Source organism: Amblyraja radiata, chromosome 9 (assembly GCF_010909765.2).
Source record: "Amblyraja radiata isolate CabotCenter1 chromosome 9, sAmbRad1.1.pri, whole genome shotgun sequence".
Lineage (NCBI taxonomy): Eukaryota > Metazoa > Chordata > Chondrichthyes > Rajiformes > Rajidae > Amblyraja > Amblyraja radiata.
Window position 1 is genome coordinate 16,403,708 of NC_045964.1, and position 22,686 is coordinate 16,426,393.

The 22,686-nt window shown below is 45.1% G+C and overlaps 1 long non-coding RNA gene across 1 annotated transcript; it reads left to right on the forward strand.

Moving 5' to 3' along the window:
• Positions 1 to 436: 436 nt before the first annotated feature.
• LOC116977314 lies at positions 437 to 19,620 on the forward strand. Its single transcript, XR_004413170.1, has 3 exons — positions 437 to 565; positions 14,876 to 14,878; positions 19,609 to 19,620. It is a non-coding gene; the product is annotated as an uncharacterized LOC116977314 (long non-coding RNA).
• Positions 19,621 to 22,686: the final 3,066 nt, after the last annotated feature.

Below are 22,686 nucleotides of genomic sequence, written 5' to 3' on the forward strand. Positions count from 1 at the left end.
GAACGATCAATGGATCCATATTATGTGGAACCGAAGAAGAAGCAGCAGCAGGATACTGAATTATTCATTATCTATGCATGGAATAAAAATGCTATTTAATGCACTTTAGTTTTATCTTTCTTCAATGCAAGATTTCTGATTGTGAATTTCTGTACTTGCCTCTAACTAATTTAACAGGAGCCCATCCTGAATTCAGGGGAGCTGCTGAAGATGATCCATTCTATTTCATAGCATTCGTCGTCGTGGCTATCCCTCGAGGTCGAGGATGATGGTCTACGTTCCATTGTTTTTATGAGTCCAATCCTGGCTTTGAAAGTTCTTCAGCATTCAGGACAGGTAATTCCAGATGGCAGATCTGGTTGTTGCTGCCTCTCTTTCCGTTTTCCTATCTTTTCTTCTAATTCTGCGCATCTGTTGGCTTCGACCGCTGTTCCTTCTTGGATGATGGTTCGCCAGAGTTTCCTGTCCTTGGCATTGGTTTCCCAATTGTCGATGTCACTTTCACATTTCATCTTGCTGGCTTTTCAGGTGTCTTTGAATCTCTTCCTTTGTCCGCCTCTTTTACGTTTGCCTTCTTTAAGCTTGGAGTAGAAGGTTTGCTTTGGTAGACTCTCGTCTTCCATCCAAACAACATGACCGACCCATCTTAGTTGGTTCTTGATGATGAAGGTTTCGATGCTAGATGTTTTTGCTTTATTCAGCACATGACGTTGGTTCTTCTGGTGGACGAGATGAGACGTTGGTCTGTCCAGCACTCGTTGGCACTAGTAACGGCTCTTGTTTTCAGTACATCTTGTTGGTCACGGAATCGTACGATGATGTAGTCGATGACGTGCCAGTGTTTGGAGCGTGGATGCTGCCAGGAGACTTTGTGCCTGTTTTTTTGGTGAAATAAGGTATTTGTAATCACCAGGTTGTGTTTAGCACATTTGGTGCAGAGGAGTGTTCCATTGGCGTTGACCTTGCCAACTCCTTCCTTGCCGATTGTTCTGGTCCAGAGCCTATGATCTTTCCCGACTCTGGCATTGAAGTCTCCTCAGAGAATTATCTTGTCGTCGTTGGGAACAGAGGAAAGGACGTCGTCAAGTTGGGCGTAGAAGTTCTCCTTTACTTCAGTGTCCAGAGTTGGAACATAGGCGCTGAGGATGGTGGTGTATTGGTTCTTGACGAGCTGGATTCGTAGAGTCATAAGACGTTTGTTGATTTCCAGTAGTTGCTCTGTCAGCTTCTGAAGTAGGCTGTTTCGGATGGCAAGACCTACTCCGTGGATCCTCGGTTGTTCGGAATCAAGACCTTTCCAGAAAAAGGTGTATTGACCTTGTTCTTCCTTTAGTTGCCCTTCTCCAGCTCTGCGGACTCACTCAGAGCAACAATGTCAAAGCTGAATTTTCGGAGTTCCCGAGTAACAAAGGCGGTTCTTCTCTTTGGTCGGTCTGAGCTTGGGTTGTCCATCAGAGTTTGTAAATTCCAAGTTCTGAGTTTCATAATTTTGCTTCTTGACGGTGTTCGACTGCATGATGGTGATCCCTCTGGACGAGGCGAAGCAGACTGTTTTTAGGGTACCTTTTCTAGCCCCTTCCCAGTTCAGGGTGCGCAGAGTGGATCCTACATAGGGCTGTTCAGACATGAATACTGCTACCGAACAACTTTCCTGCTTCTGTCCAAAATTGAGCGATTGAATCACTGCTTTCGTGCTGGATCTTGACTAGGAGCTTCCAGCCATCACGTGGCCAGCTCCCGTTGCCCTTCCCCGATCGCTGAAAGTCTTGAGAAGTTTTGTGCTTCTCACAGAACGAAGACGCCTGTGCGTGTGTTTGTTTAATGTGTACTTGATGTTGCACTCCAATAAGCAAATGGTCCTTCACAAATCAATCAAGTAATTCCATTGGCAAGGGAGCTCATAGATCTATTGCAGACTTCATCCGCCTTCACAGCCGTTGAGTTCAAGATAACTTTGTCCGCATGGTCCACCGTTGAGGTCTTGTAGGTTGGATCGTTCTTAGTCTGGAGTCTCTACCTCGACCTTACCACCATGCAGGAGCCGCGGAGCGTTTTTGAAAGTGGGGGGGGGGGGGTTGAGCGATCACTGATCACCGGCCTCGGGGGTACCCGTCGAGGGACCGGAGCGACCGAGTGGGAGGAGGGTGTGGGAAAGGGTCTCACAGTAGGGACTATTAAAATCTTGTATTGAAATCTTGTTTTAGTGCATTGTAGAAGCATGATTTCAATGTTTTTTGTTTGAAGTATTTTTAAGATAATGTAGAGCCTACATGAGAGATAGGAACAGGTGATTATTCTTATTGCTTGACCTCCAAAAAGTGGGGGATAACAATACAGGCCATTCCCCACTTCAAAAAATGGGGGATATATCCTCCACCTACCTGGGACACTGGTCACCAGGTACCAGGTATCAGGGGAACCGGTTACCGGGGGATCTGGGCGACAGGTCACTGAGATACTGGTTACCGGACACCCGCGCCCGCTCCGTTTATCGCTGTGTACCCGGGCGTGTAGATGGATGGGGTGACGGCGGGACTGACCCGGGAGCGGGGCTCAGGGTCAGTGAGATGGGGTGGCACTCGTAGTACCCCATGACCCGTGGGAGGGCAGAGCGCCCGGGGTGGGTGGGGTACGTCGTGGTGGGGGGCGTAAGAGAGGGGTGTTGGGGCGGGAGAGTGGTGTTGGGCAAGAGGGGTTGTGTTGCCCTGGAGATGTTGGCATGCAGGGAGGTGTGGAGTTGGCACCACTATTGCTGCTGGAGTCGATGGGTGCAGTGGATGGCGGCCATTTGGCCCATTGAGCCTAGCCCGTCTCTTTGAACGAGCACCCTCCTACATCCCCTTTTACCTTGTGTAGGAAGGAACTGCAGACGCTGGTTTATACTGAAAAGAGAAACAATGTGCTGGAGTAACTCAGTGGATCAGGCAGCATCTCTGAAGAAGGGTCCGACCCGAAACGATACGTCACTCATTCATTTTTTCCAGAGATGCTGCCTGACTGAGTTACTCCAGCATTTTGTGTCTGTCTCCCCTATTGCCTTGCCCTTCCTCCCAGACTTTTACAAAGTTTCCCCTTAAATGCTAGGCCCAGCCCTCTTTGTGAAAGGTCTCCTGAAGCGCTGTCTCTGCACTCTCTGCCGAGTTTGTCGTCTGCCGATTGCCTCTGGTGTGATCACCCGAAGTCCATGTTGTACGTCTCTTGAAACAACTTCTCCTTGTTTGTTCCATCACAGGATTGTGAACATGCTGTCAGTCTCCTACTCCCCTCCCCTGCAAAGTAAATAGCCCGAGAGTCTACGCATGACTGAGACTATTCATTGCTCACCCATTCTGGCTTCCCTATGAACTCTTAACATCCTTCCTGGTGTGAGACCGGAGCTGACCCTGGAATCTATCCGAGGTTAGCCAGTGTTTGACATGGCAGCTCTCTGTGTTTTTTGTCCCTGATTCTTCTATAAATCGGAGCTGGAAGGTCGGGTTGTTCAGCAGTGTTCTCCATTAGTCCGACTCCTTGACCTCGTGCCCTCAGACCTCGGGCCCCTCCTCCCGTTGCTCGCTTCCACACGGTTCCGTGTGTGAGTGTGGGAAGCCTCCACTCTCCCTCTCCCCCACCCCACCCTCCCCTTTACGTTCACCGGCCCACCAGCCCGCCCCTACCGCAGTGAGTTGCTGACCACCCCCTTCCCCCCTCCCGGTGTGTTACGGGTGAGGTTGGTGCTTCCTGCAGACACTGAACCGTCCGTGTCGGTCACTAAAGTACATAGAAACATAGAAATTAGGTGCAGGAGTAGGCCATTCGGCCCTTCGAGCCTGCACCGCCATTCAATATGATCATGGCTGAGGCTGGGCTGGCCGCTAACCCCCGGGGGAAACATTGCTGAAACAGTGGGGGGGCTGCAGCCCCCCCCGGTTCCGCGGCCCATGCTATGGCCGGCCCTACCAGAAGCTGGTGCTTCCGACGGCATCTCTCTTGGAATAATGGGAGCACGCAAGCTTCTTCACCACGACAAGGTAAATAATCCGAAGATATAACATCACATGGCAGTGGGAACGTGCATTTCTAAAATGTCATTTATTCAGTAAACATTTCAAGGTGGATAACAGGACTGTAATGAGACATTGAGCCAAAGAACAGCATTGAAACAAATAGGATGGAATTTATCATAGTCATACAGCAAGGAAAAAAGGTTCTTCAGTCCACTGAGTCTGCATTCACATTTAGATATAGCTATTTACAACAAATTCTACACTGATCCCATTTTACTCTCCCCAGATTCCAATCAACTCATGCCCAGATTGTACCATTTGTCCGTATGCAAGGAGCTAGCTACCTTGTCTGGAGTAAACAGGAGGACCTGGGAGAAAAGCATGTGGTCATGGGAATAAGGTCACAATCTCTGCATGGTCAACACCAGAGATGAGGATTTAACCCAGGTCTCCTGAGCTGTGGAGCATCAATTTGTGCCCCAACATGAAGAGGCTTGAGGAAATAATTCCAGAGGTCAGTCCATGAATTTAGCTTATTTCGTTTTAGTGTTAGAGATACGGCGTGGAAATAGGCCCTTCGGCCCATCGAGTCTGTGCCAACCAGCGAATCCCGCACGTTAACACTACCCTGCACACATTAGGGACAATTTTACATTTTATAGCAAACCAATTAACCTACAAACCTGTACGTCTTTGGAGTGTGGGAGGAAACTGAAGATCTGAGAGACAACCTATGCATGTCACGGGGTGAACGTACGTACTCCGTACAGACAGCACCCGTAGTCAGGATTGAACCCGGGTCTCAGGTGCTGTAAGGCAGTAACTCTACCGCTGTGCCAATGTACTGCCGTGAATCTGAAAGCACCACTGCTATTGGTGGAGCAGCAGATGAACAAAGAACTAAAGGAAATGTTATCAGTTTGCTACTTAAATCAGATTATTAGCTGATCATAAATTCCACATTTAGCCAGAAATTAATTTGGAATAAAGGGCCTGTCCCACTGTACAAGCTAATTCAAGAGTTCTCCTGAGTTTCCCCTGATTCGAACTTGGATTATTACGGTAATAGCCGCTCGTAGATACTCGGGGCTCTCGTGGACATTTTTCAACATGTTGAAAAATCTTCACGAGCTTACCGCGTTTCCCGAGTACCTGCCGTTAGCGTTACGAGCTGCTAAGAGACGTCCCGAGCTCCGACGCACCCACTACGTACATTCTACGTGCTTACCACGAGTTTGATTTTTTTTTAAACTCGAGAGAGCTCTTGAATTACCTCGTACAGTGGGACAGGCCCTTTACAATGTGCTAACTGCTCATATTAAATGCAGCTGGCAGCAGCAATGATTCAAACGAGGGGTTAAGAATTACATATAATGAAATTGATAATATTTTAAATTTTTGTGCAATGAAATGATAAGGGAAAGATAATTAAATAAAGAAAAAATATCCAATTAATCTGCTGTTTAATAATATAATTTGAAGAATACTATCTTTATCTTGGTAAATCAGATCAATGCTTTAATGTCAATGAGATGTTTAGCTGATTTGATTCAGATGAGGACCCCCTGTCTGGGTTCCTTGCAATGAGACCAAGCTGGCAGTCATTGTGGGGTGATTAATGGTAAGTAATTTTCTTGCCAATCCATTCACTTGGCAAAAAAACACCCACAATAAAAGGGATTCTATCTATATTCCCATCCCATGATGTTCAATGGCAGTGCCATCACTACCAATGTCTTGGTTACTGCCATTGGTCACTAGTTTAACAAGTCGAGGCCAGAGCCTGGGTCAGAGGCTCTGGCCAGGGTTCACCAGGATATATGGGACTAGGGGAGATTATGTGTTCGGCACGGACTAGAGGGGTCGAGATGGCCTGTTTCCGTGCTGTAATTGTTATATGGTTATATGGTTATATGATGTTATGTGGGATGGAGTGTTTCAGTTATGATGGGAGACTGGATAGAATAGAAAAAAAGGCACAAAATGCTGGAGTAACTCAGCAGGTCAGGCAGCATCTCTGGAGAACATGAACAGACTGGTGAAGGGTCCCGACCTGCCTGATCTGCTGATTTACTCCAGCACTTTGTGCCTTTTTTTGTAAACCAGCATCTGCAGTTCCATATCTCTGTATAGACTGGGTTTGTTTTCCTTAGGGCGATCGATGTGGATAAATGCGGATAGATGTGTTTCAAATTTGGAGGAGAATCAAAAAACAGAGGACATTGGTTTAAGGAGAGAGGGGAAAGATTTGTAGGAACTTGAGGGCAACTTTTTTCATGGGTATATGGAACAAGCTGCCAGAGGATGTAGTTGAGGCAGGTACTATATCAATACTTTAAAACCAATTTGGGTAGTAAATAGGAATTAGGAGAGGGCACTCTTAAAAAAAATTCCATGGCATCTTTATAGAAACATTTAGAATTATTAAGGGATTGGACACGCTAGATGAAGGAAACATGTTCCCGATGTTGGGGAGTCCAGAACCAGGGGGCACAGTTTAAGAATAAAGGATTGGCCATTTAGAACTGAGATGAGGACAAACTAGATGCATTCAAAAGAGAGTTAGATAGAGCTCTTAGGGCTAGCGGAATCAAGTGATATGGGGAGAAGACAGGAACGGGGTACTGATTGTGGATGATCAGCCATCATCACATTGAATGGCGGTGCTGGCTTGAAGGTTCGAATAGTCTACTGCTGCACCTATTGTCTATGTATCTATGGGTATCCTTACCCATCTGCTGATCTACCAAAGATTCATGGTGCTGATGGACAATCCAACCATATCCCTTCTGAGTTACTACTACCAGAGAAGCCAGGCGTCAGCTAATTCGATTCTATCCATGTGGTATCTCGTCAAGGTTGTGAACACCGAACACAATAGAGGCCGTGTGTACCAGCATTACATCTGTGGCATCTAAGACATACACTCTAGAACTGGCTGTGGCCCGAGCCAAGCTGTTCCATTATAGATACAACACCAGAAGCTATCTGACAAAGGGAAATTTACACAACTACATCCTGTTTATAATAATCCAGGTAATTATTCTCAATCACCATCAAACCTCTGGAAATTAATATTGCACCACCTTCTCATCAATAGCCTCCTTACCTTGTTTAGCTGTCACTTGGATCACTCGATTCCAGAGCCTTGTCCAAACATGAACCAAAGATGTTCCAGAGGTTAAGTGAGATTAACTGTCCTTGATGTCAAGGTATATTTTAAAAGAGTGCGGCTTTAGGGTGTCCTGGTAAATCTGATCTGAGGGAAACACTTCAATGATTGCAGCCATATCTCTTGCAAAGGAAGATGTCTATGGTAGTTGGAGGTTAATCAACCGAGCCCTGCAATAACCTTTGCCCAACCATTCCAGTTGCTTTATTAAAGACCTTCCTTCCAACATCAGGTCAGAAACAGAGATGTTAGCTGATGATTGCAACTGCTCAGCTAGTGAAGCAGTCCATGCAGCAAGCTCTACACAACATTAAGATTAACACCCGCACCACAAACGTGTGAGCCAATGTCCATCTCCGACCAGGACATTCAAGTCAAGTTAAGTCAGGTCGAGTGTATTGTTATATGCTCGAGTACAGTGAAGTACAGGTACAAAAAGATCTTGCTTGCAGCAGCATCGCAGGCGAATATCCTCAGACAATACATCAAAACATAAATTATACATATAATACACATAAATTCTACAAGATTGTGAAAATTAAAAAAACTGCAGATAGAAAGATTAGTTTGAAACGCGATTAGAAAACAAGTCCATGATAGCACAAGAGGTGGTCCATTGGGTTCCGATCTGAGGTGGGAATAGTTTTGTGCAGATTGGTCCAAGATCCTGATGCTTGTAAGAAAATAACTGTTCCTGAAGCTTAATGCTTCTGTTTCTGCTGCCCCATGGTAGTAGCAAGAAGAGGGCATGGCTTGGATAGTGGGGATATTTTATGATAGATTCCATCTACTTGAGACAGTTCTTCATGGTGCATCCTCAATGGCGGGGTGGGCTGTGCCGTGATATACAAGGTGGAGTTCACCACTCTGCAGCTTCAGTGCCTTTGCATTACCTCACCACCTTTGCTGAATCTCCCACCATTGTTATCCTGGGGATCATCACTGACCTGAATCTCAGCTAAACCAGCTACATAAATACGATGACTAAAGAGCAGGTCTGAGACTGGATAGCCTGCGACGTGACTCCTGTCCTTACATTACAAAACTATTTCACCATGTGTAAGATTTGTCAGGAATGTGATTGAATAGTCGCCACCTGCCTGTATGAGCGTAGCTTCAACAAGTTCAAACACCATCCAGGCCAAAAGAACCAATTTGGTTGTCACCCCCTCCACCACGTTAATTATTAACTCCCTCCTTCATCTGTACACAGTGGCTGTATGTACAGTATATTGCCATAAAGTGCACTGCTGTTATTTTCCTGGGCTACTCTGTTTAGGTCAATGCTTCCATTACCAACATGCAGAGGACAACTGAATCAGCACCACCGCAGGTTCCTCTCCAAGTCACACTGTAGCCTGACTTCAGAATACTTCTCTCCAGAGATGCTGCTTGTCCCGCTGAGTTACTCCATCACTTTGCATCTATCTTTGAGAATACATGAGTGGCCCTTCATTGTGTAGAAAGGAACTGCAGATGCCGGTATACACCTAAGATAGGCACAAAGTGCTGGAGTAACTCAGCAGCTCAGGCAGCATCTCTGGAGATAAAGGATGGGTGACGTTTTGGGTCGGGGCCCTTCTTCAGACTTCAGAGTGTCCATCTAGTAGTCATTTATTGTTTTGTTCAAGAAGGAACTGCAGATGCTGGGAAATCGAAGGTAGACAAAATTGCTGGAGAAACTCAGCGGGTACGGCAGCATCTATGGAGCGAAGGTAATAGGCAATGTTTTGGGCCAAAACCCTTCTTCTGACTTGAAATAGGCAACGTTTCGGGCCGAAACCGTTCTTCAGTCTGAAGAAGAGTTTCGGCCTGAAACTTTGCCTATTTCCTTCGCTCCATAGATGCTGCCTCACCCGCTGAGTTTCTCCAGCACTTTTGTCTACCAGTCATTTATTGTTGCTGGTTTAAATTCTGAAACTTCCTACCTGAGTGCCTTTTATTACTTTGACTATCTAATCAGAAGGATGGGATAGATATTTTCATCCGCGTTGGCCATTGTTAATCCTGTAACAATTCAAGGGATTATAGCACAGTGACAAATTGACACGCCAATTGATTTTTCGCAGCAAAGGAAAAATATCTAGCCAAAGTGTATTACTAGAATATGAATTGGATGAGATATAGCCACATATACTTTCTATCTATTGTAATAGTAATGGAAAAATATTTGATGCAGGATGGTGAAGAATGTAACAGAAAATGTATAAATTCCTGGAGTTATTCCAGGTACTGTACAGTGATACCCTGGTTTTACAATATCTTCACTCAACTGTGGTCATCATGGCCTGGGCTTTAAGGAAAAATAAAAGTTTCATTCTGAACCAACATATCCTAAGGTTCATTTAATGCCATTCTCTGCTATTTAGGGTGCTAACATATGGAGGTCAGTTATGGACAGCAACTGCCTATTAATCTCTGAAAAGCTAGAAGTCTGGAATGAAGACAGAATATTCAGCAGATTGGGCAGTAATCATGGGGAGAGCAATAGAGCCACCATTTCAGGTTGATGGTCTTATATCAGAACAATGGGAAATTAAAAAATCAGTTTATGTTACAGAGAAAGAAAAGGGGTGGATATACGACAATAAATATATTTGTGATAATGTAGGGCAAGATTTGTGGCCAAGTGAGACTGAATGACACAAGTGGTGGTGGTGATTGAGGGAGATTAGTCATGGTTTCTTCACTTCATCTAATATTTTTCGTGTTTAAAACACAATATTAAACATTTTGAAATGTGATGCCTCTAGTATGATGAATACATATGCATGTGAAAACCTACCCATTCACATATATGCATGTGTATACGGCTTACACACACACACATATTTATATAAATATACATCACAATATAAACCAGATGCATATACATCTTTATGTCTGTTCTTAGGTATTCATATGTATATGCATGAAAATATTAACACAATATAAGCATAGGAATATAAACATGCAGTGCCTGCATATGTGCACCCAGTCGCACAAAATAAAGAAATTTACACATTTATGTAACATAGAATACTAATAACAATATTTACATTTTTACAACAGATACCCAAGTAGATAACTAGAAGATAAAATGACAATAAAATAAATAATTCACATGTGCTATTCAGAAAGCAGCTGAACCGATGTATAAAATGGAATATGTGAAAACATAGGGATCAGCAAGTAATGTTTTAAGAAAAGCAATGTTGGTTTCTATTGGCCCCAACCTTATTTAATAAACACATTGATATGTATGTCGGCCTTTTGATACTCCTTGTAAATTGTCCAGAAACTGGATTTATGCAACTACCAGGCATGCAGTATTAAGCAACTTTTAAAAAACATATTTCACAGATTTTTGCATCCAATTAATTTTGTGATTTGAACATTATTATGCAGATTAAATTTAGGAATTGGATAAAAATAGTTGTTGCTGCTCCCATTTGAAACTGGTTTGGCAAAGACGCAATGTCATAGAAAATATATATAATGGAACAAAAGGAGAATTCAATATTGTAAAAATCAGAATGCAACTTCAGCCTATTAAGTCTCTACTGCAGTTCAATTAGATCATGGCAGATCCTAATCCTGATTCTATCCACCTGTTTTGGCTTCCTATCTCTTAATATCCTTTGCCAGCTTGAATCTCAGAGATAAAATCATTAATTAGTCAACAACTTTCTCCAAGAAATACATTCTCACTGCCATTTGTATAAAGAAGGGTTTCTACGCTCTCTTTGACTTAAGGATGTATCTGTGTTGCAGACTCACCAAATTTAAAAATCATACAACTACAAGGAAATCATTCCTTAAACATTTAAATTCAAATGATTGCATGCTTGGTTCATGCAAACTTTTATTATGACATAACTCTTGAGTTGAGTTGAGTTTTGTTTATTGTAACACATGTACAGAGGTACAGTGAAAAGCTTTTGTTGCTTACTAACCAGTCAGGGGAAAGACAATACTTGATTACAGGGTGTGACTCGTCCTTGATTATGCAGCTGGCCTTGCCCAGGCAGCATGCGGTAGAAATGGAGTCAATGGAAGGAAGGTTGGTTTGTGTGATGGTCTGGGCTAAGCCCACAATTCTCTGCAATTTCTTGCGGTCTTTGATGGAGTTGTTCCCAAACCCGATAAAATGCTTTCTATGGCACATTTGTAAGAAGTGGTGAGAGTTGTTGGGGACATGCCAAACTTCCTAAGCCTTCTAAGGAAGTAGAGGCGATGATGTGCTTCCTTGACCATGGCTTCAATATGGGTGGTTCAGGAGAGGTTGTTGGTGATATTGACTCCCAGGAATTTGAATCTTTCAACCATCTCTACTTTGGTGCCATCAATGAAAACCAGGGTATGTGTGCCACTTTCTCCATTGTCTTGCTGACATTGCGCAAAAGGTCGTTTCTCTTTCGTTGTTTACAAAATAGTAAATTGAATTAGATTTGTACATGTCTGCACAGTCATGGGTGTACAAGGAGTAAATAAGGGGGCTGAGAATGCACCCGTGCAGAGCACAAGTGTTGAGGATTATTGCAGAGGATGGTTTGTCCCCTATCCTCACTGATTGGGGTCTGTTGGTCAGGAAGTCGAGGATCCAGTTGCAGAGATGAGTGCTGACTCCAAGTCCTACAAGTTTGGTGAAGAGTTTGGATGGGATAATGATATTAAAGGCGGAACTGTAGTCTATGAATAGGAGATTGACGTAGGTGTCTTTCTTGTCCAGGTGTTCCAAGGATGAGGGTAGGGCTAGAGCGATGGCATCGTCCGTGGACCTGTTCTGGCAGTAGGTGAACTGCAGTGGGTCAAGGCTACCTTGTGTTCCATAACTAGCCTCTCAAAGCATTTCATGAAGGTGTGTACCAAGACCACTAAACGGTAGTCGTTTAGGCATGAAATCTTGCTTTTCGTCGGCACTGGTGTGATGGTTGTCTTCTCGTAGCAGATGGATACCTCCACAACAGAGTAGCATCCTTGTGCAATGGTTTTATGGAAACGATCAGAATGACAATCCAAATCATTTTTGACAGCCACTCATGTGAAAGATGTTTCATTATGACCATACATAAACACGCACTGATGGTATTAGCAAAAACAAGGAACTCGGCTGGTTCGGCAGCATCTGTGGAGAGATGGTGAGTCCATGCTATGGACATTTCAGATCGGAACCCTTCAGAATGATAGAGCAGAGGGGAGAAAGCTGATAAAGAGATGTGAGGGGAAGGAGTGGGGCCAGAACTGGTAAGTGATATGGTCCAGCTAAGGAGGAGTCATTAGACTCATAGAGTCATAGAGTGATACGGAATGAAACAGGCCCTTTGGCCCAAATTGCCCACATCAGCAAACATGTCCCAGCTACACTAGTCCCACCTGCCTGCGTTTGGTCCATATCCCTCCAAACCTGCCCTATCCATGTACCTGTCTAACTGTTTTAGCAGAGAGGTAGAGATCGTAACAAAGGCTGGCGTTGAAGTGGAGAAAAAATGGTGCAAATGTGGAACCTGATAAGAACCGAAGATGAGGAGTGAAATGTAAACCAGAAGGGTGGATAGTGGGTGGAAGGGAATGGGGGTGGTTGGGGAAGGGGTGACAAAGATACTATGGGACTCAGAGTTGTGAGCGGTGGGAGATATAGGAATGGAGGACGGGAAAGGAACTGTTTTAGTTTCAGTTTAGTTTATTGTCACGTGTACCAAGGTACAGTGCAAAGCTTTTGTTGTGTGCTAACTGGTCAGCAGAAAGACAATACAAGAACTGGGTGAAAGGGGCAGGCTGATCGGAAAGAATAGGTGTGCACAGGGGTAAGGAAAAGGGCAGATGAGGAGGAAAGAGCGTTTTACCTAAATTTGGAGAATTTAATAATAATAATAATAATAATAATAAATTTTATTTAATGGGCGCCTTTCAAACATCTCAAGGACACCTTACATAGTATATCGGAATAACATATAATCGGAATAAAACAAGTAATAAAGACATCACAGAGACACAAATTAAAAACAGAATTCAATCCAAAAACAGAAAATCAAAAACACAGTGTGAAGAGGGAGCAGCGGCAGCCAAAGCGCGCCAGCGTTCACTCTCTCTTCACGGCAGCCATCTTGGACACAGACCTACAAGACTACAATTAGACAAAAAAATCATCCCCCCACAGTGGGTAGCACTGTGGAGGAAGGCACAATGTCCAGTCCCCACCCCATGTTCACCCCAAAGTCAGGCCTATTGAGGCCACCGCAATTGCCTCTACAGAGGCCCGATGTCCCTGGCCGTTCTCACCGGGTGGTCTTGCCCGGCGTCGGGAGAGTCCTTTCGGCGGCTGGGCCACCTGGAACGGCCGCTTCCTGGCTGGAGCCCGCGGCTGCCGAAGCCGACAAGGCCGCGCCGGTTTGGAGCTCCCAGGCTCCCGATGACAAAGTCGGCGCCGCCCGCTCCGCTCCGCAGACCCGCAACCCGGAGATGTTGCTCTTGGCGGTCCAGCTCGCCAAGCTCCAGCGCGTCGCTCCAGCGCGGCGACCCAGGCAAGGGATCGCCCGCTCCGCTCCAGCGCTCCAATGCTGTGCCGCCGCCGAGGCCGAGGTGCTGGGCGGTTCCCGCCAGGAAACGGCGCTCCAAGCCCGCAGGTAGGCCACGAGGACGAGTCGACGGGCAGCCCGGAGAAAAGGCTGCCACACCGACCAGGTAGGGACCTAGAAATTAAGTTTACACCTACCCCCCACATTAAAAAGACCATATCCCCAACAAACAAAAAACAGGACTCACTAAAAACTATAAAAAAAACGGATTTAAAACGGACGGCTGCTGGCTAGCAGCCGTTCACCAAGATGGCTCCTCCTCCTCCGCTTAATGTTCATGCTACTGCATTTTAGGCTAGCTAGGTAGAATATGTGGTGCTGTTCTCCCATTTTGTGCATGGCATCACAATGATTGTGGAGGAGACTGAGGACGGTCAAGTTTTTATGGGGATGGGAATGAGAATTACAATGGACAACAACCAAGAGTTGCAGTAAACCTTGGTGGACGGACCACACATGGGTAGCCTAGACTACGCTTGGTGTTGCTGATGTGGAGAAGGTCATGTTGAGAGCACCAAGCATAATAGACAAGATTGGATAAGGTTCATGTGAACCTCCATCTCACCCAGTAGTGCTGTTGGGATCCCTTTATGGAGCTGTAAAGGGAGGTGTAGGGATAGGTGTCGCATCTCCTATGGTTGTAAGGGATGCGTGTGTTGGGTGGGGAGAGAGTAGCAAACCAAGGAAGGAGGTCGCTACAGAAAGCAGAAAGGGGTGCAAATGTTACTGGTGGTGGCATCACGTTGAATATTGAGGTTGCCTTGGCAGGTACATTGTTTCCGCCTACTCTTGACCCACTGGACTCATCTCCTCATAGAGAATCTCTTCATACCTCGACTCTACCCTGTTCCTCCGTGTTCATTCCTTTCCCACCTTTATCCAGCAACCTAACACAGTCTCTGACACTTCACCTCTCTCGCAGATGGCTGTGGTCCCATATAAGAAGACACAGGTTTATTGCCAGCCTGGTTTATTGTCACACTGCTGGGAAGCAACAAAATAATCTCCTTACTTAAATTAGCATGAATTACGAAACAGACTTTTACATGTTTTTGACAGCATAAGTTCTTTGAAATCATATTTTAAAATCCTTACCATCCCTGAAGACTCAATAATAATCCAGGGTTCTGATTGTACCTGCATCTCACCAATAGATTGAGAAAGTTGAGAGTTAATGTGGAGGAATAGCATGGGGGTCAGAGGTTATGGGGAAATGGTAGGAGAGGGAGAGATAGATCAGCCATGATTGAATGGCAGTATAGACTTGATGGGCCAAATGGCCTAATTCTTCTCCTCTCACATGAGCTCATGGACTCGGTGGGCCAAATAGCCTCTTTCTATATTGTGAGAAAATATACATTGTTTTGCAGTGTGTACTTATTGATCTTGGAATTGTTTCCTGCAATTTTTTATAAACTTCCTCCAGTGTTCCACTTTGCCTCCTCTCCAAACCATAGTTATTTTACTGTATCAATGTTTACACTTTGCCAAATAGTTATATTCAACTTTCATATGAGATGGGAATAGAGAGTATTCTGGGTGTCTCCCCTATCTTCCAATGTCAGGTGGAAAAAAATCTGATTTTATCTACCTCCTGGGTAAATATTTTTAAAAAAACAATGAAAAATGTTTTTCTTTTTAAATTTGGTTATTGTTAGAAGCAACAGATAGGGTCATAGACTTGAATTACGTGGAAACAGATACATCAGTGCACTGAGTCCACGCTGATCCTGTGCCCACTAACATTAATCCTTCACTGATTACACTTTATTCTCCCCACATTTTCATCACCCACTTAACACACTCGGGGCAATTTGAAGCGACTAATTAACCTGGCAACTATAATTTGTGCACGGCAGGAAGTGTTTATAAGTGCTCTCTTTGTTTTCAGGTTTGCAATTAATATGATTTATGTTCCAGAAATTGTAATGCTATTACTAAAGTTGAGTGTACATTAAGGCCTGAACAAAATAATATTTCAGCTCTCTCTCTCTCTCTCTCTCTCTCTCTCTCTCTCTGTCCCAGACTTGGTTGCCAAGGTTAATTTTTTTTTTTTTGGCCAATTTGAGTGTCTGACCACGAAGATATCAAAATCACTTTTAAGTCTGCAAATCAAATGATGGAGAAGTCTAAACTCTGTTTTAGTCTCATGAGCACTGTTCTGATATAATGTCAGACTTTCAGTGCACTAGATACAAGATTGCCTTGGAAGACTGGATTAGTTAACGGTAACGAGGGTAAATATTAATCATGTGGAATTATAGGTTGATGAGGCATGAACGATCATTTGGGCCCTTGTGCCAGGTCTTTGAGCTGCTCTTTTCCACTCACTCGGAGAACCAAAAGCTCGGTGGACCATGGACCACGGAACTGGGAACCCGCCTTAAGGCTCGGCGGACTGTGGTACCAGGAGGGAACCACTGGAGACTTTGGATGCAGGAGTGAGGTCAGGCAGTAGGGTGAAGCAGGTTAATACCTCCAACACCTTCAAGTTCGGCTGTGGGAGTCACCCCAGGGACACAACGTTGGCCAGGAAACGAGAGGGACGTCGGTTTGCAGGCCGATCTGGTCGAAGGCGATGGAGGGAAGCCCTGCAGGACCCTGGGATTTACCAGGATCGGGAGCCGCTCCAGTAACCCGAGCATGCGGGCGGACTGGACTTTGGAAATGGTGCCAAAACATGGAGCCGCCTGCATGTGTAAATATGCAAAAATAATTTCACTGTGCAGTTGCACGTGTGACAAATAAAACAACATTGAATCATTGGTGCAGTAGTTAGTGCTGCTACATTGCAGGTCCAGGTCTGATCCTGTGATTTACACAGGGTGTAAAGGATTCTGTTTCACCAGTTGTGTACTTTCACGTACAGACGTTTGGACTCAGAAACAGGAAGCATACAATGGGAAAGAAGATGCATTTACTCTTATTCAATAAAAGATTGAATAAACCCTAGTTTCTTGCTGCCATAATTGTACTGGATGTGGCCACATAGAACGTAGAACTTAGAACAGTACAGCACAGGAACGGACCCTTCAGCTCACAATGTTTGTGCTGAACATGATGCCAAGTTAACCTGATCTCATCTGCCTGTACATGATCCATGCCCCATCACTCACTGTGTTAACAACTTGTCCATCTATCTATCTATATATTAAAACTCTGTGTGTGATGTCAGATTCAATTTTCAGATATTTTTTCAGATTAGATTTTTGGCCTTTGATTCCTTGGTCCGCCAAAACCACACACAGAAACTCCGACATTTTTTCCACTTCGCTAGCGATTTCACTTTTACATTAGCTAATCCACTCCTCATTACATTTAAATTAAATTAAATTAAATTTCTTTATTTATATAGCACATTTTTAGTCAACTTGCATTGACCCCAAAGTGCTTCACATAATTACATCCACACACACAGGCAAAGATGGGTGAAGTGTCTTGCCCAAGGACACAACGACAGTATGCACTCCAAGCGGGATTCGAACCAGCTACCTTCCGGTTGCCAGCCGAACACTTAGCCCATTGTGCCATCTGTCGTCCCACTCCTTGGTCATTGGTCATCGGCAAGCCGCAGATGCTGACAATCTGAAATAAAAACATTTAGACATTTTTATGTACATATTTTTAAATAAAATCCCCCCCACTCACTCATTTTAAAATCTAAACGGGACTCACGAGCTGCTGACGTCACAATCCCACATGCCGACCAATCCAGGCCCCCCGCGCCCAGCACAAGTACGCTCTCGCCACGCCTCCCGCAGCTGGACTCCCACGCCCGCCCGCCCCACTCAAACCCTCCCCCCCCCCCCGTTCTCAAAATGCTCTGCAGATCGGGAGGTCACCGGAGGTCACAGCCAGTCACCAAAGCCCACCGGCTTGAACATGGCGGGGGCAGTTATTGTACTGCGGGGCAATACTCCCTCTGGGAAACTAAAATTCCTCCGTTGATCACAGGGACATGGGGAATCATCACGCGAGAGCTGCGAGGCTCTCCACCCTCCCCCTCCCCCTCCCTCTCCCCCTCCCTCCCTCTCCCCCTCCCTCTCCCTCTCCCCCTCCCTCCCTCCCTCTCCCCCTCCCTCCCTCCCTCTCCCCCTCCCTCCCCCCTCTCCCTCTCCCCCTCCCTCCCTCCCTCTCCCCCTCCCTCTCTCTCCCCCCTCCCTCCCTCTCCCCCTTCCCTCCTCTCTCCCCTCCCTCTCCCCTCCTCCCCCTCTCCTCCCTCCCCTCCCTCCTCTCCCCTTCCCTCCCTTCCCCTCCCTCCTCCCCCCCCTCTCCCTCTCCCCCCTCTCCCCTCCCCCTCTCCTTCCCCCCCCCTCCTCCTCCCCCCCCCCTCTCCCCTCCCTTCTCTCCCCCTCCTCCTATCCCCTTACCTCCCTCTCCCCGCCTCCCTCCCTCTCCCCCTTCCTCTCCCTCCCCCCCCTCCCTCTCTCTCTCCCCCCCCTTCTCTCTCTGCCCTCACTCTCTACCCCCCTCCCTCTCTAGGCGCGCCTGCAAGTTGGGGGCTATGCGTCAGTAGATAGGATTGTTATGGAGTAAAAGGAGCAAATTAATAATATTAATACATTAACAAGGGGGGTAGTTAGCCTGTGTGCGAGGGGGTAGTTAGTGTGTGTGTGGGGGTGGTTAATGTGTGTGACGCCGCATGCCGCCCCTGCCCCCCCCCTCTCCTCAACCGCACGTTGGGGGAACAGACCCAACAGGTCTGCACTTGGTCTAGTCTCCATTAAACTTTCCCCCTCCACCTTATAGCTATGCTCTCTAGTGTTAGACCTTTCCACCCTGGAAAAATGGTTCTGACTGTCTCCCTCCACACCTATAATTCCACCACAGATCTGGGTAGCCATTCTGATGCAAGTGCTGCCCTTCAGGTAGAATCGGAGGCTGAGATGCTGCCTCATTCCCCAGTGGCTTTATTAAATGCCATCTTATTGAAAGAAGAAGGATATGTTATCACTAGTACCTAAGCTGATCTTTTCCACTCACCAATACAGATTGCTCAGTCATTTATCAATTGTTTTTCATTGCAGCTTTGGGATGTGGGAGATTGGCACAGATTGGCTGCTGTGCTTCCTACAAGAGTGACACACTTAAAAAAAAAAAAATGAAACTGTAAAGTGCTTTGGAGGTCATGAAATATTTTTATATAGGTTTGTTATTTCTTTGTTTCCTCCCTTTAATAATCTTGTTAAGACCTATATGAACGAGTCCTTTGATGCAGGGAATAGCTTTTTGGTGGGCGGCATTGTGGCACAGCGGTAGAGTTGCTGCCTTACAGCGCTTGCAGCGCTGGAGACCCGGGTTCAATCCCGACTAGGGGTGCTGTATGTACGGAGTTTGTATGTTCTCCCTGTGACCTGCGTGGGTTTTCTCTGAGATCTTTGGTATCCTCCCACACTCCAAAGAGGTACAGGTATGTAGGTAAATTGGCTTGGTAAATGTAAAAATTGTCAAGGGTAATGTTAATATGCGGGGATCACTGGTTGGCGTGGACCTGTTGGGCAGAAGGGGCTGTTTCTGTGCTGTAACTAAACTAAACTAAACTAAACTAAGCAGTAGCTGAGGTTCGCTGTGGCCTTCTGTAATGGGGGCGCTCAGCAGAAAAGCAACAGGGAGTGGAGGGCAAACAAAGAGGGGTTCCCATTTACTGACAGGGCTGTTAAACAGACAGGTATTTCTTATCCCAGTTAAATTTCCAATGGTTTGTTATTTAAACTGGTCATTTAATCCTTCATATCTTGTCGGAGTAATCATCGAAAGGATCAGCTTTTCATTTAAGAACATAGCACGTGATTTGTGTCACATCACCTTCATTGCACCTTAACAAGAATGTGAATAGAATCATGGTACTTAACCTGTTGCCAAGGAATGGTTTCCATGGTTTCCCTGCAATCAGTGAGGATTTGATGCAGTAAAACTGGGTTTGATGGGCACTTTGGAATGATGTTGATTTGAATAATAACATCTTAAGTTCTAAGTGGCAGAATGATACCTCTTGTAGAGCTGCTGCCTCACGGTCCCAAATACCTGGTTCGATCCTAACCTTAGGCACTGTCTGTGTGGACTTTGCATGTTCTCCTGGTGACCACGTTGCTTTCCTCTGGGTGCTCCGATTTCCTCCCACATCTCAAAGATGTGGGGCTTGTAGATAAGCTGACCTCTGTAAGCTGCCCACAGTATGCAAGGAGTGTGGTGTGAAAGTGGGATAACAGAGAACTAGTATGAACAGCTGATCGATGGGCAGTGTGGACCCAGTGTGCTGCAGGGCCTGCTTTCATGCTGTAATCTTTCAATCAATCCGTCAATATGGGAATAGGAGAAAGAGTTGAGAGTTTTGGATAGGCATATGGATATGCAGGGAATGGAGAGATGTCGATTATGTGCAGGCAGGTAAGAGTTGGTATTGGCATCGTGGTTGGTGCAGACATTATGGGCTGAAGGGCCTGTTCTTGTGTTGTACTCTTCTACATTCTCTGGCACACTTCAAAATTTGTAGAAGCTTAACACTGTACTCCTCTTGAATGGCAGGTTTCTTCGGCGGGTACATTGGACAAAATTATGTTCATTTTTCTTTTTTATTGTAGAAATACTGTCAGTCCGGAGTTGCCTTCCAGAGGGAAGTGATTCAAAGAGTTTGTGGCCAGGGTGAGAAGGGTCAGAGATGATCTTACCCGCTCGCTTCCTGGCCCTTGCAGTGTATAGTTCATCAATGGAGGGAAGGTTACAGCCAATAACCTTCTCTGCTGATCGGACGATTCGCTGCAGCCTCCAGGTGTTGTGCTTGGTGGCTGAGCCAAACCAGACCATGATGGAGAAGGTGAGAACAGACTCTACGATGGCCGTGTAGAATTGGACCATCATTGCATGTGGATGTATCATGATATCAAGATGTCACAGCAAATGAAAGACTTTTGAGGTTTCGTCACAGTTTGCAACGTAGGAACCCCAACTAGCAACGTGGCACCGTGAGAACAATGAGAGACATTTTAGTGTGATAATAATTACTGGTCGAGTCACGAAGAAGAAAGTTGCTGTCATTTGAAAATTGCTGAAATTATTCATCATTGTGGGCCGAGGGGGCTATTCCTATGCTGTTCTGCTCTGTGCAATCTTTACTGGTTACCTGATGATTGAGAAGCCTTTGCCTATTATCTAATCCAAACACAGAACTGGTGCCAGTGAGATATTGCTGCATTACTGCACTGCATGAGATCAGTATTGCACTGGAGTGGCAGTCTAGGTTTTGTGCTTGAATATCTGGTGTTCCCTTGAATCCAGCATTTGGGTAAGGAGAGAAGGGATCTGGGATAGAGACCATTGGTAGAGAGATTACAGGCTTTGGCAATGGGAATTGGGTGATATGGGTGGCTGAGCATACACAGAGTGGTTCTCAAGTTCAAGTTCAAGTGAGTTTATTGTCATGTGTCCCTGATAGGACAATGAAATTCTTGCTTTGCTTCAGCACACAGAACATAGTAGGTATTGACTACAAAACACATGAATAAATAAACTGATAAAGTGCAAATAACAGATAATGTTCAGAGTTTTGTCCGAGCCAGGTTTTTGAGGAGAGGTGATGAGAAGATGAGGGCCTGTAAACCAAATCTGAGCCCATCCTTGTTTCTGCAGTTCTGATGAAAGCCATTGATCTGTTGAGGTCTGTTGAGGTCATCACTCTGCTGATCTGCTGAGCACTTCCAGCGCTGCCAACTTTATTTCAAATTTCCATCATCTGCAGGGTTTTGCTTTCAAATTCATTCAGTAACCCTTCACATCACTCTTTTCAATAAACCATTGTCATCCACCACATGAAAATATCAAAAGTAAATACATTATTTTAAGTGGGGTCCGCCCTAGGTTTCATGCAAAGACTACATGAAACATAACATTAGTATGTTTCAACTTATGATCGAATGTTCTGTGAATGCACCTTGACCTCCACCTCCCTCCTAGCGACCTAATCATGCCAATGCTCTTTTAACTTTGGAAACATCTGAGTCATGCCCAATTTCCAACAAGTTAAATCTCATCTGAAGAGGTTAAGACCTAAAATGTACGTAGATCTTAGCAGCAACTGCAATTATGTAGATTATGTCCCAAGTACCAAGAGAAGGATCATTAAATTAAAGCAACAGAAATACAAAAAAAGATGTCTATGATATACATTGGCTGTGGTTGAAGGCTTTTATCTAGCATAACAGCATCACAACCAGTCCCTTCTGGTGTTGTGCTGCACTGAAGTCACCATCCATCTTCCTGTTCTACATCTAACACCATAACCCTCTGTTCCCTTCTCTTTCATCTGCTTGAATGCATCTGTACATTTCACAGATATGTCCACATTGAATCTGTATATTTCACAATCCCTTGGGTAACAGATTAAAGAACAGCTTCTTTCCTGCTGATATCAGACAACTGAACAGTCCTCTTATAAGCTAAGGATATCGGCCCGATTTCCACCAATCCATCATCGCCAACAGCCTGTCTTGTCCCTTTGTTCTTTGTTGTTTTAAATCCGTTTTATTTGTATCAGTTGATCTTTAGTTTTTGTGGGGGGTGGGGGAAACCTTTTTTTATCTCTTCCCCCGACGGAGATGCGACTTTTTCCGATCGTATCTCCATCCGCACTGCGGCCTAACATTGTGGAGCTGTATGGTGAATCAAATTTCATTGTACCTTAGGGTACATGTGACAATAAAGGACTATCGAACTATTTTGGTCTTTGTACCATTTTTAATGTACTTTCTCTGTTACACTGTAACACTATTCTGCACTCTCACTTTTTCCTCTTTGCACTAACTATTGTATTTATGTATGTCTTGATGGTACTCATGTACGATATGATTTGAGTGGATAGCATGGAATCAAAGATTTACACCATATCTTGGTTCACGTGACAATAATAAACCAATATCAACAGCAATTTTCACATCCTCATCATCCCTCAAATTCCCTTTTCAATTTTGTGATGACT